This window comes from Nyctereutes procyonoides, unplaced genomic scaffold, assembly GCF_905146905.1.
Source record: "Nyctereutes procyonoides isolate TBG_1078 unplaced genomic scaffold, NYPRO_anot_genome, whole genome shotgun sequence".
NCBI lineage: Eukaryota > Metazoa > Chordata > Mammalia > Carnivora > Canidae > Nyctereutes > Nyctereutes procyonoides.
In genome coordinates, this window is record NW_026575028.1 from 2,394,345 (window position 1) to 2,408,482 (window position 14,138).

Below are 14,138 nucleotides of genomic sequence, written 5' to 3' on the forward strand. Positions count from 1 at the left end.
GCCTTTTAGCTCAGGGCATGATTCCAGCATCGTGGGATCAAGTCCTGCATCAGGCTCCCTCCAGGGAATGGAGGGATGAATGAACAAATGAATGAACAAATAAAATCTTTAAAAAAAAATGCATAGTACCATAGGACTATATATACACCTTAAAAGCTGCTCCCAAAGATTCTGCTTTCCAATCAGCTTGAAACTAGGAGCTGATACCCTTCCCTCTAGAGTCAGAAGTCTCTCAATAACTGGGACATATCAAGAATAAATCAGGTTGCTTAGACAATCACTAAAGTTTGGGGAAACAACCAAGGGCTAAACAAAGTCAAATGATAAGCTTTCTTTCCTACAAAAGGCCATTCCTTCAAGACTGAAGGATATAGCTGTTTCTTACCTAATGCATAGAAACAAACAGAGAGTCAAGCAAAATAAGAAGATAGGGGTATGTTCCAAACAAAAGAACAAGATAAAACCCCAGGGGGGAAAATCTTTAATGAAATAAAGTTAAGTAACTTACCTGATAAAATGTTCAGGGTAATGGTCATAAAGATGTTCACTGAACTTGGAGAATGGAGGAACACAGTGAGAACTTTAACAAAGAGAGAGAAAATATAAGAAAGTACCAAACAGAAGTTAAAGAACTAAAAAATACAATAACTGAACTGAGAAACTACACTAGAGGGGTTCAGCAGCAGACCTGATGAAGCAGAAGAATCAGTGAGCTAGAAAAGAGGGAAGTGGAACTCACCCAATCAGAGCAGCAAAAAGAAAAAAGAATTTTAAAAAGTGAGACAACACCACACAGAATAACATCTGCATTAGAGGTGTCCCAAAAGGAGAAGAGAAAGGAGAAAGGAGCAGAAAATTTATTTGAAAAAATAATGGCTGAAAACTACCCTAACCTGGGAAAGGAAAAAGACATCGAGATTCAGAAAATCCAAAGAATTTCAAAAAAGATAAACCCAGGGAAACCCACACCAGGACACATTATAATTAAAATGTCAAGAGTTAAAGAAGAGGAGAAAAATCTTTAAAGCAGCAAGAGAAAAATAAATCATTATGTACAGGAGAAAGATTTCAGGCCAGAAGGAGTGTTCTGATGTATTCAAGTGCTGAAAGGGAAAAACATCCAATCTGGAGCACTGTATTTGGCAAGGTTATCATTCAGAATTAGAGAGATAAAGAGCTTTCCAGACAAACAAAAGCTAAAGGATTAGTTCATTACCACTAAATTGGCCCTACAAGAAATGTTAAAGGAATTTCTTTAAGCAGGGTTAGGGGGTGCAGAGGGAAGGGGGGCGGGCACAAATTAGTAAGAAGAAAACATATAAGAGTAAAAATCCCAATGGTAAATATATAGTAGAGGTAGTGGGTTAATCACTTATAAAACTATTATGAAGTTTAAAAGGCAAAAGTAGCAAAAATAACTGTAACCACAATAATTAGTTAAGGGATATACAAAATAGGGATGCCTGGGTGGCTCAGCAATTAAGTGATTGCCTTCTGCTCAGGGCATGATCCTGGGGTCCTGGGATGGAGTCCCACATCGGGCTCCCTGCCAGGAGCCTGCTTCTCCCTCTGCCTACGTCCCTGCCTCTCTCTCTCTCTGTTTCTCATGAGTAAATAAATAAAATCTTAAAAAAAAAAAATAAGTGATATACAAAATAAAAAGATGTGAATTGTGACATCAAAATGCAGTTTATTTTAAGCTGATAACAAGTTTGAATACATTCTAACACTTTATATTTTTACACGTCCCCGTAACTTTCTGTTTTTGATGTCACATTTTGCATCTAATATCAGAGAAATACAAGGGATCATAAGAAATTACTATGAACAATTATATAACCACAAATTTAACGAACTAGAAAAAAATAAATTGATAGAAACATAGTCTTCCAAAACTGATTCATGAAAAAATAGAAAATTGGAATAAGCCAATTACTGCAAAGGATTTTTTGCAGATGAAAACTAGACATTGTAGCGATCATTTTGCAATGAAATGTCAAATCATGCTGTACACCTGAAAACTAATATGATGTTGTATGTCAACTATACTTCAATTTTAAAAAGCTACAGTAGCATAAATGAATTGCAAAACATAACCTGTTTTGAAATAAACAAGTCACAGTGGAATACATACAATATGATTTTACTTATACAAAATTTTAAAAATATAGGCAAAACTAATTTATTGTTTTCGGTTAGATACGCAGTCAGCTTTATTTATTTTTTTAAATAAATTTATTTTTATTGGTGTTCAATTTGCCAACATACAAAATAACACCCAGTGCTCATTCCATCAAGTGCCCCCCTCAGTGCCCGTCACCCATTCACCCCTACCCCCCGCCCTCCTCCCCTTCCTCCCCTTCCACCCCCACCCCCCGCCCTCCTCCTCTTCCCCTAGTTCGTTTCCCAGAGTTAGGAGTCTTCATGTTCTGTCTCCCTTTCTGATATTTCCCACACATTTCTTCTCCCTTCCCTTCTATTCCCTTTCACTATTATTTATATTCCCCAAATGAATGAGAACATACACTGTTTGTCCTTCTCTGATTGACTTACTTCACTCAGCATAATACCCTCCAGTTCCATCCACGTTGAAGCAAATGGTGGGTATTTGTCGTTTCTAATGGCTGAGGAATATTCCATTGTATACATAGACCACACCTTCTTTATCCATCATCTTTCGATGGACACCGAGGCTCCTTCCACAGTTTGGCTATTGTGGACATGGCTGCTAGAAACATCGGGGTGCAGGTGTCCTGGCGTTTCACTGCATCTGAATCTTTGGGGTAAATCCCCAACAGTGCAATTGCTGGGTCGTAGGGCAGGTCTATTTTAAACTCTTTGAGGAACCTCCACACAGTTTTCCAGAGTGGCTGCACCAGTTCACATTCCCACCAACAGTGTAAGAGGGTTGGTTCCCTTTTCTCCCCATCCTCTCCAACATTTGTGGTTTCCTGCCTTGTTAATTTTCCCCATTCTCACTGGTGTGAGGTGGTATCTCATTGTGGTTTTGATTTGTATTTCCCTGATGGCAAGTGATGCGGAGCATTTCCTCATGAGCATGTTGGCCATGTCTATGTCTTCCTCTGTGAGATTTCTCTTCATGTCTTTTGCCCATTTCATGATTGGATTGTTTGTTTCTTTGGTGTTGAGTTTGATAAGTTCTTTTTTCTTTTTTAAGATTTTATTTATTTATTGAGACAGAGAGAGAGGCACAGGGAGAAGCAGGCTCCATGCAGGGAGCCCCACGAGGGACTCGATCCCAGGTCCCCAGGATCACACCCCAGGCTGCAGGCGGCACCAAACCGCTGCGCCACCGGGGCTGCCCAATAAGTTCTTTATAGATCTTGGAAACTAGCCCTTTATCTGTTAGGTCATTTGCAAATCTCTTCTCCCATTCTGTAGGTTGTCTTTTAGTTTTGTTGACTGTATCCTTTGCTGTGCAAAAGCTTCTTATCTTGATGAAGTCCCAACAGTTCATTTTTGCTTTTGTTTCTTTTGCCTTCGTGGATGTATCTTGCAAGAAGTTACTGTGGCCAAGTTCAAAAAGGGTGTTGCCTGTGTTCTCCTCTAGGATTTTGATGGAATCTTGTCTCACATTTAGATCTTTCATCCATTTTGAGTTTATCTTTGTGTATGGGGCAAGAGAGTGGTCCAGTTTCATTCTTCTGCATGTGGATGTCCAATTTTCCCAGCACCATTTATTGAAGAGACTTTCTTTCAATGGATAGTCTCCATTTATCGAATATTAGTTGACCATAAAGTTGAGGGTTCACTTCTGGGTTCTCTATTCTGTTCCATTGATCTATGTGTCTGTTTTTGTGCCAGTACCACACTGTCTTGATACAGTCAGCTTTATTTTTTTTATTTTTATTTATTTATGATAGTCACAGAGAGAGAGAGAGAGAGAGAGAGAGAGAGAGAGAGGCAGACACACAGGCAGAGGGAGAAGCAGGCTCCATGCACCGGGAGCCCGACGTGGGATTTGTTCCCCGGTCTCCAGGACCGCGCCCTGGGCCAAAGGCAGGCGCTAAACCCCTGCGCCACCCAGGGATCCCGATGCAGTCAGCTTTAAAAGAAAAAAGTGGGGCAGCCCGGGTGGCTCAGAGGTTTAGCGCCGCCTTCAGCCCAGGGCCTGATCCTGGACCCAGGATCGAGTCCCACGTCGGGCTCCCCGCATGGAGCCTGCTTCACCCTCTGCCTGTGTCTCTGCCTCTCTCTCTCTCTCTCTTTCTCTCTCTCTCTCTTTCTCCCTCCCTCCTCTTTCTGTGTCTTAGGAATAAATAAAATCTTTAAAAAAAATTAAAAAGAAAAGAAAAAAGCACAGAAATGATGAGGAAGGTTGATCAAAGAGTGACATAGAAGTGCCCTTTTTTTTTAAGATTTTATTTATTTATTCATGAGGCACATAGAGAGAGAGGCAGAGACACAGGCAGAGAGAAGCAGGCTTTATGCAAGAAGCCCGATGCAGGACTTGATCCCTGGATTCCAGGATCACGCCCTGAGCCAGGGGCAGACGCTCAACCGCTGAGCCATCCAGGCGTTCCACAAGTGGCTTTTGAAGTATCATAATGTTCTATATCATGGCTTGGGTACATTTTATTGCTATTTTTTTAACTACTTTTTTTCCAGGATGCCTGGGTGGCTTGGCAGTTGGGCATCTGCCTCCAGCTCAGGGCATGATCCCAGGATGCCTGGATCAAGTTCTGCACCAGGCTCCCTGTATGGAGCCTGCTTCTCCTTCTGTGTCTCTGCCTCTCTGTGTGTGTCTCTCATGAATGAATAAATAAAATCTTAAAAAATAAAAAAATTTAATTTAATTTAATTTAATTTAATTTAATTTAAAAAGGGATGCCTGGGTGGCTCAGTGGTTGAGCGTCTGCCTTTGGCTCAGGGCATGATCCTGGGGTTAGGGGATTGGTCTGCATCCGGCTTCCTGTATGGAGCCTGCTCCTCCCTCTCCCTGTCTCTGCCTCTCTCTGTGTGTCTTTCATGAATAAGTAAATAAAATATTTAAAAACAAATAAACTCCTTTTTCCCCATTCATTTATAAAATATTGAGAACCTACTCTCAGTCCATCCCTGTGCTGGGTGTTCGAGATACAACAATAAACAAGTTAGACAAGTCCTCATTGAGTAGTTTGATAGGAATTAGATTTATGAATACCAATAACCTTTTTTGCAGAAGTAGAAAACTGATTCTAAAACTAACAGGAAAAAGCAAGGAACATGGAATTGCCAGAACAATCTTGAAAAGAATAGTCAAAGGGCTTACACTTCTCAGCTTCAACTTGAACTTCTCAGCTTCAAAATTTACTTCAAAGTTTGATTAATTACAGTAATCAAAACAATATGATATTGGCATAAGAATAAACATATCAATGGAATAGAATGAATAGTCTAGAAATAAGCCCATATATCTATGGTCAGTTGATTTCCAACAAGGGTGCCAAGATCGCTCACTTGGAGAAAGGATAGTCTTTTCAATAAATGGTGCTGGGGCAATAGATATCCATATTCAAAATCACAAATTTAGGCCTCTACCTCACACCATATACAAAAATTAACTCAAAGTGGATCAAAGATTGAATGTCAGAACTAAAAGGATGAAGTTCTTAGAAGAAAACATAGGTATTAATCTTCATGATCTCAGATTAGCAACAATGTCTTAGATATGATAACTAAAACATAGCCAACCAAAGAAAGATAGATAAATTATATTTTATAAAATGACTTTGGGAGTGCCTGGATGGCTCAGTCCATTAAGCATCTGACTCTTGATATTGGCTCAGGTCATGATCTCAGGATTGTGGGGTTTAGCCATGCATCCAGCTCCATGCTCAGCAGGCTGTCTGCTTAAGATTCTCTCCTTTTGGGATGCCTGGGTGGCTCAGTGGTTGAGTGTCTGCCTTCAGCTCAGGGCGTGATCCTGGAGTCCTGGGATCAAGTCCCACATTGGGCTATCTTCATGGAGCCTGTTTCTCCCTGCCTATGTCTCTGCCTTCTCTCTGTGTCTCTCATGAATAAATAAATAAAATCTTTAAAAAAAAAAGATTCTCTCCTTTTCCCTTTGCTCCTCCCCCTGATCATGCTCTCTCTCTCTCTCTCTCTCTCTCTCTCTCTCTCTCAAATAAATTAATTAATTAAAGCTTTTAAAAAAGGAAAGTCTTTTATGTAACAAAAAAGAAAAAGACAAGTCACAACATGGGAGAAGTATTTAAAATCATATTTTGGGGGATCCCTGGGTGGCGCAGCGGTTTGGCGTCTGCCTTTGGCCCAGGGCGCAATCCTGGAGACCCGGGATCGAATCCCATGTCAGGCTCCCGGTGCATGGAGCCTGCTTCTCCCTCTGCCTATGTCTCTGCCTCTCTCTCTCTCTCTGTGACTATCATAAATGAATAAAAATTAAAAAAAAATCATATTTTGATAGGAGTCTAGATCTAGAACATATCAAGAACACTTATAACTCAATAAAAAAGAAAACAGCTCAATTTAAAAATGGACAGGGGTGCCTGTTTCCCCGTTTGGTAGAGCATGAGGCTCTTAAACTCAGCTCCACTTTGGGCAGGGAGCCTACTTAAAAAAGAAAAAGACAAAAGATTTGAAGAAACATTTCCCCACAGAACATCTATAGATGGCCAAAAAGCACTTGAAAAGATGCTCAACATCATTAGTCACTAGGGAAATACAAATCATTTTGCATAAAAATCAAAAACCATAATGACTAGGATAGCTACAAATAAAAAGAAGAAAGAAACCACAGACAATAACAAGTGTTGGTGCGGATGTGAAAAAAGTGGGACCCTTAAGCATTGCTGGTGGTAATGTAAAATGATGCAGTCACTGTGGAAAACAGTCTGGTAGTTTCTCAAAAAATTAAATATAGATGATTCAGCATCATCTCTAGGTTCATGCTAAAGAGAATTGATAAGATATGTTTACACAAACACATAGATATGAATGTTTCTTGCAGCATTATTCCTGAGAGCCAAAAACAGTAAATAACCCAAACATCCATCAACTGATAAGTGAGTAAACAAAATGTATTATCCATACAATGGAATATTCTTTGCCCGTAAAAAGGAACGAAGTACTAGTACATGTTACAATTGGGTGATCCTTGAAAACATTTTGCTAAGTGACAGAATGATCTAATTCCATTTATATGAAATGTCCAAAACAGGTAAATCCATAGAGACAGAAAGTAGATCAGTAGTGGGGTGCCAGGGTGGCTCAGTTGGATAAGAGTTAAGCATCTGACTCTTGATTTCTGCTCAGGTCATGATCTCAGTAAATCATAGTAAAATAGATTCTATTTCAGATATGTAGGTTTGTGGACAAGGGTACAGGCAAATGTTAAGTAGACCAAAGGAACTGAAGAAACAGACCCAGTGGCAGAAGCTGGATCTAAAAAGGGAAGCATCCCAGGGCAAGTTCTGCCATAGGTAGGGTAGATATCAGCCTCGAGGATAAGGGACAGATGATTATTTGACATTTGGGATATAGTAGCTCCATTAAAAGTGTTGGGTGTTGGGTGAGATTAAAGGTCACGCTGTGGCAACAGTGCAATTGCTGTGGTAATCTACTACTTATGTCAGTATTCCAGCAGATATACAGAATCAATATTCTGGTAAAGGGATTTGGTAATGACTAGTCAAAATCTTAAGAAGGGTAGGGTTTTTGTATTGGTCAAGACTTGTTTAGTTCCTATTAATAGAAACTCAACTCACATAATCGAGTGGCATTGACCTCAGATGCAATGTGATCATGGGTTTAAATGATACACTCAGAACTCTTTTTCACGGGTCATCTATGTAGTCAGGTTTGCTATACTCATGCTCTATAGCAAGTAGCACTCAAATCTCAAATGCTAATGTAACAAGTAATGTCAAAATGTCAATGGCCTATGACAACAAACTTTTATTTATTTCATGCTCACAGGTCTGCAGATTGACTATGTTTAGACTAGTATTGGCTGGGTGTGGCTGGGCTCCGGTGGACTCTAGGCTTCAGGTTGGCTACAGATCTACTCCATGTCTTCATCCTGGGACGAAACCAGAAGGATGAACAGCTATCTGTTCTCTTCCTGAGCGAGAACAGGAGATCCAAAATTGTTGGTGGAAAGTCATAAGGCCTCAACTTAGAATGGGCACACTAGTCATTTCCATACATAGTCTACTGGTCAAAGCAAGTCATATGGCCAAGACCAAAGTCAATGGGCATGGATGTAAATTACATTTACTGTAGTGGGAGATGCTGCAAAGTCAAATGGCAAAAGATTAGATAAATGATAGATAGATGATAGATAGATAGAGATGGATAGAGGAGAGAGGGGGAGAGATAGATAATCGATTGATAAATAGGTAAATCTATCTATTTATGTAATTTCAAATTAAGCATGAAGGTTGGAAGCAATAATCCTTGCCCCTGCTTGTCTTCCCCTTAATGTAGGCTCTGTTGTCAAAGGCAAGATGGCTGTTAGCTACTCCTGTCTCACTTTCTCCAAGTGTGACAGTCCTAATAGATAGAGAACATCTTTCCAGGTATCTTAAGTTATTTTTTTTAAGGTTTTATTTATTTATTCATGAGAGACACACAGAGAGAGAGAGAGAGGCAGAGACACAGGCAAAGGGAGAAGAGGCTCTATGCAGGGAGCCCGATGCGGGACTCAATCCCGGGACCCCAGGATCATGCCCTGGGCCAAAGGCAGGCGCTAAACCGTTAACCACCCAGGGATCCTCTCCAGGTATCTTAAGTTTTAAAAAAAGGTCTAAGAAGGACTCTGTTTGGGCTGGCGTGGGTTCTACTTATTCCTGAACCAACCACCACAGTCAAGGAAGATAGAGTCCTCTGACTGGCCAACCTAGGCCACAGGCCCATACTTTATTATCTGGGGATTAGGCGGGAGATGAAGCCAACCTTCACAGCTTCACCAGGATCACATAAAACTTTAGAGGGTGCCTAAAGGAACCAATACTGGGAAGACATAGACACCACAGTCTTTAATCTCAATAGGAAACCAGAAGCCTTGGGATGCCTGGGTGGCTCAGTGGTTGAGCGTCTGCCTTCAGCTCAGGGTGTCACCTCAGAGTCCTGGGATCAAGTCCTGCATCGATCTCCCTGCACGGAGTCTGCTTCTCTCTCTGCCTGTGTCTCTGCCTCTCTCTCTTTGTGTGTGTCTCTCATGAATAAATAAATAAAATCTTAAAAAAAAAAAAAAAAAAGGAAACTAGAAGCCTAGACAAGGAAACCAAAAAAAAAAAAAAAAAAAAAAAAAACCAGACCTATGGGATCAATGTGAGAAACTAGGAAGGAAACAGCAGACCTCTGGGCACCAGAATTAAAGCAATGGGACTTAGGCTGAAGCTTCTGTGTACTTCTCATTACTATTGTGCACTGGGGATGGGCCTGGTAGGGATGTGAAGCTCCAGGAACATCCAGCTTTAAGAGCTAGTGGGAGAGAAAACAGTATGTATTTAGTGGTATTGGTGAAGTTAAAATGCTGTTTTTTCAGGGATCCCTGGGTGGTGCAGTGGTTTAGTGCCTGCCTTTGGCCCAGGGTGCGATCCTGGAGACCTGGGATCGAGTCCCATGTTGGGTTCCCAGTGCATGGAGTCTGCTTCTCTCTCTGCCTCTCTCTCTGTGTGTGTGACTATCATAAATAAATAAAATTTTGGGATCCCTGGGTGGCGCAGCGGTTTGGCGCCTGCCTTTGGCCCAGGGCACGATCCTGGAGACCCGGGATCGAATCCCACGTCGGGCTCCCGGTGCATGGAGCCTGCTTCTCCCTCTGCCTGTGTCTCTGCCTCTCTCTCTCTCTCTGTGACTATCATAAATAAATAAAAATTTTAAAAAAATAATAAATAAATAAATAAATAAATAAAATTTTTTTAAAAATGCTGTTTTTTCAAAGGTGAAAAGCTAAGTACCTCTGAATCTCAGGGAACAGGTATACAGCTTCAAGATGAAAACATTGGTGCTAGTGAGAACCACAGGGTAAAATGAGCACTGCACTCACAGGTATAAATACATGGGGGCAACGTGGCAGATCTTTTACCAGATACCAGGTGTAGACTCGTGATTCACAACACTCTATTGGACATTGTCTGATACCTTCATATTGAAAAACGAAATTATAGCTTAGTTGAAGTGAGAGATTTACAAGTAAAGTCTTTTCAAAGAGTTGTAAATTATATCACTTCTTAAATTAATAGAATGAAGTCTAAGTCTTTAGTGTAAATTATGTGCTCAGTAAAAGCAAGGTGAATGAATGAACAAATCATCAGGATTCCTGCCATGAACCAGTTTTGTAGAGGACCTGCGCCACCAATGTGAAAAATATGGGGATAAAAACAGGAAAGAATAAGAAAGAGAGAGTGCCAACCTGAGGGGCAGTGTAGAGAATCGCATGCCATGGAAACGCTAAGGCAGGCAGGTTAAAGTTGGAAGTAAGTGAAGAAGAGGTGACAGCACGGTTGCTCCAAGATGAAGCTGTTGCCTCCAAGGAAGTTCTTCAAAGAAAGCTTTAAAGGGCCCAAGCAGTCCTATGCATGCCCTTCCTGGTTTCATTTATTCTCCCTCCTTTGGGGTGGATTACCCTCCATCCTCAAATTCTCAGCCCTCAGAAAGGGATGTGACATTAGCACTTGCCTCTCCATGTTTTTCCAGAAAGAGAGTCAGGTTAGAGTGTGGAAGAAGCCAAGAATCACCTGTGGCCCGATAGTTTGGAGTTATGGAAGAGTGTAGAATGAGCCCTGTTTTTTCTAACACCAGAAAAAATAAGATGTATTGAGGGGTTCTTTGGTCTCAGGGAGCAAACGCTTGTAATATTTCTGACAATTAATTAGAGATTGTTTGAGGGTGGTACAAACAAAAACTACTGTGTCAAGGATTCAAATTGTATCCAATTTGTCTTTCTCCCCAATCCTGCTCCCTGAGCCAGAGCTCCTATTTGCCGGACAAATAAACTCTAACTGAAATAAAAGTTCTTTTTAGACAAGGGTGAAGGTTGAATGGAAATATTTTAGCTAGATTTCCCAATCAGTAATGGGTGTTTCAATTTCTCCCTGGTCTGAGTCTGATGGAAGTGATGTTTTCCCACATTAGGCCATGTACTGATCACACGGTGCCAAGTGGGAGGTTTGGGGTCCAGAGCACAAGCCTGGGCTGGGCACACCAGCTGGGTCCTTTCATTGGTAGAGGCACTTTAGGGTGACATGCAACAGGACACCTTGTTTTTCACTCAGACTGTTGTTTCAAAAGCAGAATAAAGTGGGTGTTGGGGCAAGTGGGGATTGGGTCATGGCTACACAAAGTTACAAAACCAGCCTTTGGCTGGCATAAGTAGACAGCGATATCTCTCCCAGATACCAGGTTCCCTCTGCCCTAGTTCTAGTCAAAGTTCAGAGACCAGAACTCTCCCTAACGTGCAGAGCTTGAGATATGCTGGCTCACATATATTATGACACTGTCTTTGGAAAGAAATTCAGTTAGGACACTGGTGAAAAGGTCAAAAAGCAGTGAAATCTCATCCACTTGGACATTGTTAGCAAGCGGTGGCTTTGTGTGAAAGGAGTGGGGCAGAGAGGGCTCTCGCAGCTGCAAATTTTCTCCTCTGTTGGCCATCACAGAAAACAGAAATGGATTTATTGGATGTTTCCATCTATTGTGAAGGAAATCTAAGACTCACTGCCTTTATCACTTAAGAGCTGTCTGTTTAGTTTGGTTTCCTTGTTGTTGTTAGTTACATATACATTGTTATGTTAGCAGTGCACGCACACCACGCTTACCTATGAATGTCAAAGTCGTATCTCACTCACACTCTCCTCAGAACACTTACAGGAGGTACCCGGGTGGCTCAGTTGGTTGAGTATCTGCCTTCAGCTCAGCTCATGATCCCAGGGTCCTGGGATAGAGCCCCATATTGGGCTCTTTGCTCACGGGGAGCCTTCTCCCTGTCCTCTTCGCTCATGCTCTCTCTTTCTCAAACAAATAAAATCTTGAAAGAAAGAAAGAAAGAAAGAAAGAAAGAAAGAAAGAAAGAAAGAGAGAAAGAAAGAAGGAAAGAAAGAAAAAAGAAAAGAGAAGAAAGAAGAAAGAAAAGAAAGAAGGAAGGAAGGAAGGAAGGAAGGAAGGAAGAAAGAAAGAAAGAAAGAAAGAAAGAAAGAAAGAAAGAAAAAAAGAAAGAAAGAAAGAAAGAAAATTTATAGGGAAAAAAATAAAGGCTAAGGATCATGAGGCAATAATACGACTGGTTAAGCATTGCACCTTCAAACGACTAGTGAAAGATTTTAGGCTTGTCAGGATTGTCAGCCACCTGGGTAGGCAACTTTTTTTCCCTCATAGAAATGGAACCATACAGGGTCCGTCCTTCGTGACTGGTCTATTTCACTCAGCATGATGTCTTCAAGGTTCATCCATGTTTGTCATTAGATTTGTATGGCTTGTTTTCCATTGGTTGAATTGTTTGTTTTGTTTTCTTGCTGAGGACTCAGACTTGAAAACAGGAAAACCATCTGAAAGTTTGCCTGGCCATGGAGTTTCCTTCCCACCACCCTAAAACATACTTATCTTTGCCACACGACATTTTTCAGTGTTTTTTTTCCTGCCTTGTTCATTACATAATCTCTGTGTTAGTGGCTGCTTCTAGCTTTTAGCATGGCTCCCGCAGGGGGGGTGGAGGGTGTGCACTCCTGCCTCTCCTCTCTCTCCTCCAGCAAAGACTTCAGAGCACAAAAGAAGCCTTTCCTTCCAAGGGTAATTGGACGTGACTCCATACCTAGAGGGCAGGCCATGCCTATCTTCCTCTCTAAGTACAGCTGGCTCTTAACACGTGCTTTTTGTTTGTTTGCTCTTTATAACTATTAAGTAGCACATTCACATGGTTAAATATATACACAGTTGGAATGTGCCGTGAAAAATAAATCTCCCTCCCACCCCTAACAGGCTCCCTTGTTCCCCTTGCCAGCGGTCAACACTGTCACCTTGTCTACCCCTCCAGAGACAATTCCATTGTAAACAAGCACACAGGTGCCTTTTTCACGCAAAAGATACCACCTTATACCCACTAATCTGTATCATGCCTTCTGGAAAAACACAGAAAAGTAAGAGGATAAAACACAGTTTCATTGTGTTATGAATTGATGAGAATGTTTAGTCATAACTGTTTCTTTTTTTCCTTAGATAAATGAAATGAAATGTTATAGACAAAACTGAAATATTCTACAACCAGAAAAAAGCAGAAAATTCTATGACCTTCACAGCCAATCCTGTTTCCCTCTCCTCCCCATCCCCAGGGTTGAGCAGTATCATGAATTTATTATATACTTTCAGTAAACTTCTATATTTTCACATGTGTGCATATATATGTTAATGAACAATTTTGTGTAATTTTTCAATTTACATAATAGCCATGTTTAATATTCATTCCCTCAATTGACAGACATTTAGATTTTTTTAGACTTTTCCTCCCCAAATAATGATGCAGGAAGTGTTTTCTGCATACGTTTTTGTACACACACGTGAAGGTATGTTTAGGATAATTCTGCAGAGGTGGGTTCCCTGGAGCAAAGGATATGTGCATTTTTAATTCTGATAGATTGTTCCAAAGAAGTGGTACCACTTTTTACTCCCACTAACTAGTACCTGTTTCTCCATACCCTCTCTCACACAGTAATTTATCCAAAAATTGTTCATCTTTACTCATCTATTAGGCAAAAAAAAATTGAATTTACGTACTCTTATAATTTGAATTTACATTTTTTGTTTTGCTGAAAATGAGGTTGATCACTTTTTTATGGTTTGAAAGCCATGCATATTTCTTCTTTTATGATTTTTTGAAGCTCCTTTGCCCACTTTTCTTTTGAGTTAAATGGTCTTATTGACTTCCAACTGTACTTTGCATGTACAAATGAAAATTAGCTCTTTCTCATGATGTACACAACAGAGATTTTCCCAGTTTACTGCTAATGTTCTGATTTGCCTTATTATTTTTGTCACATGGAAATTTTATTTTGTATGCCGTCAACTTTATCTGTCTTCACGAATATTTTAAAGTGATGGTACATCTATAGCTTTTTCTTCCTCCTCTTTCACTCTTCCCTTCCCGTTTTCTCCAAATACCAAAATTAATCTGATACCAT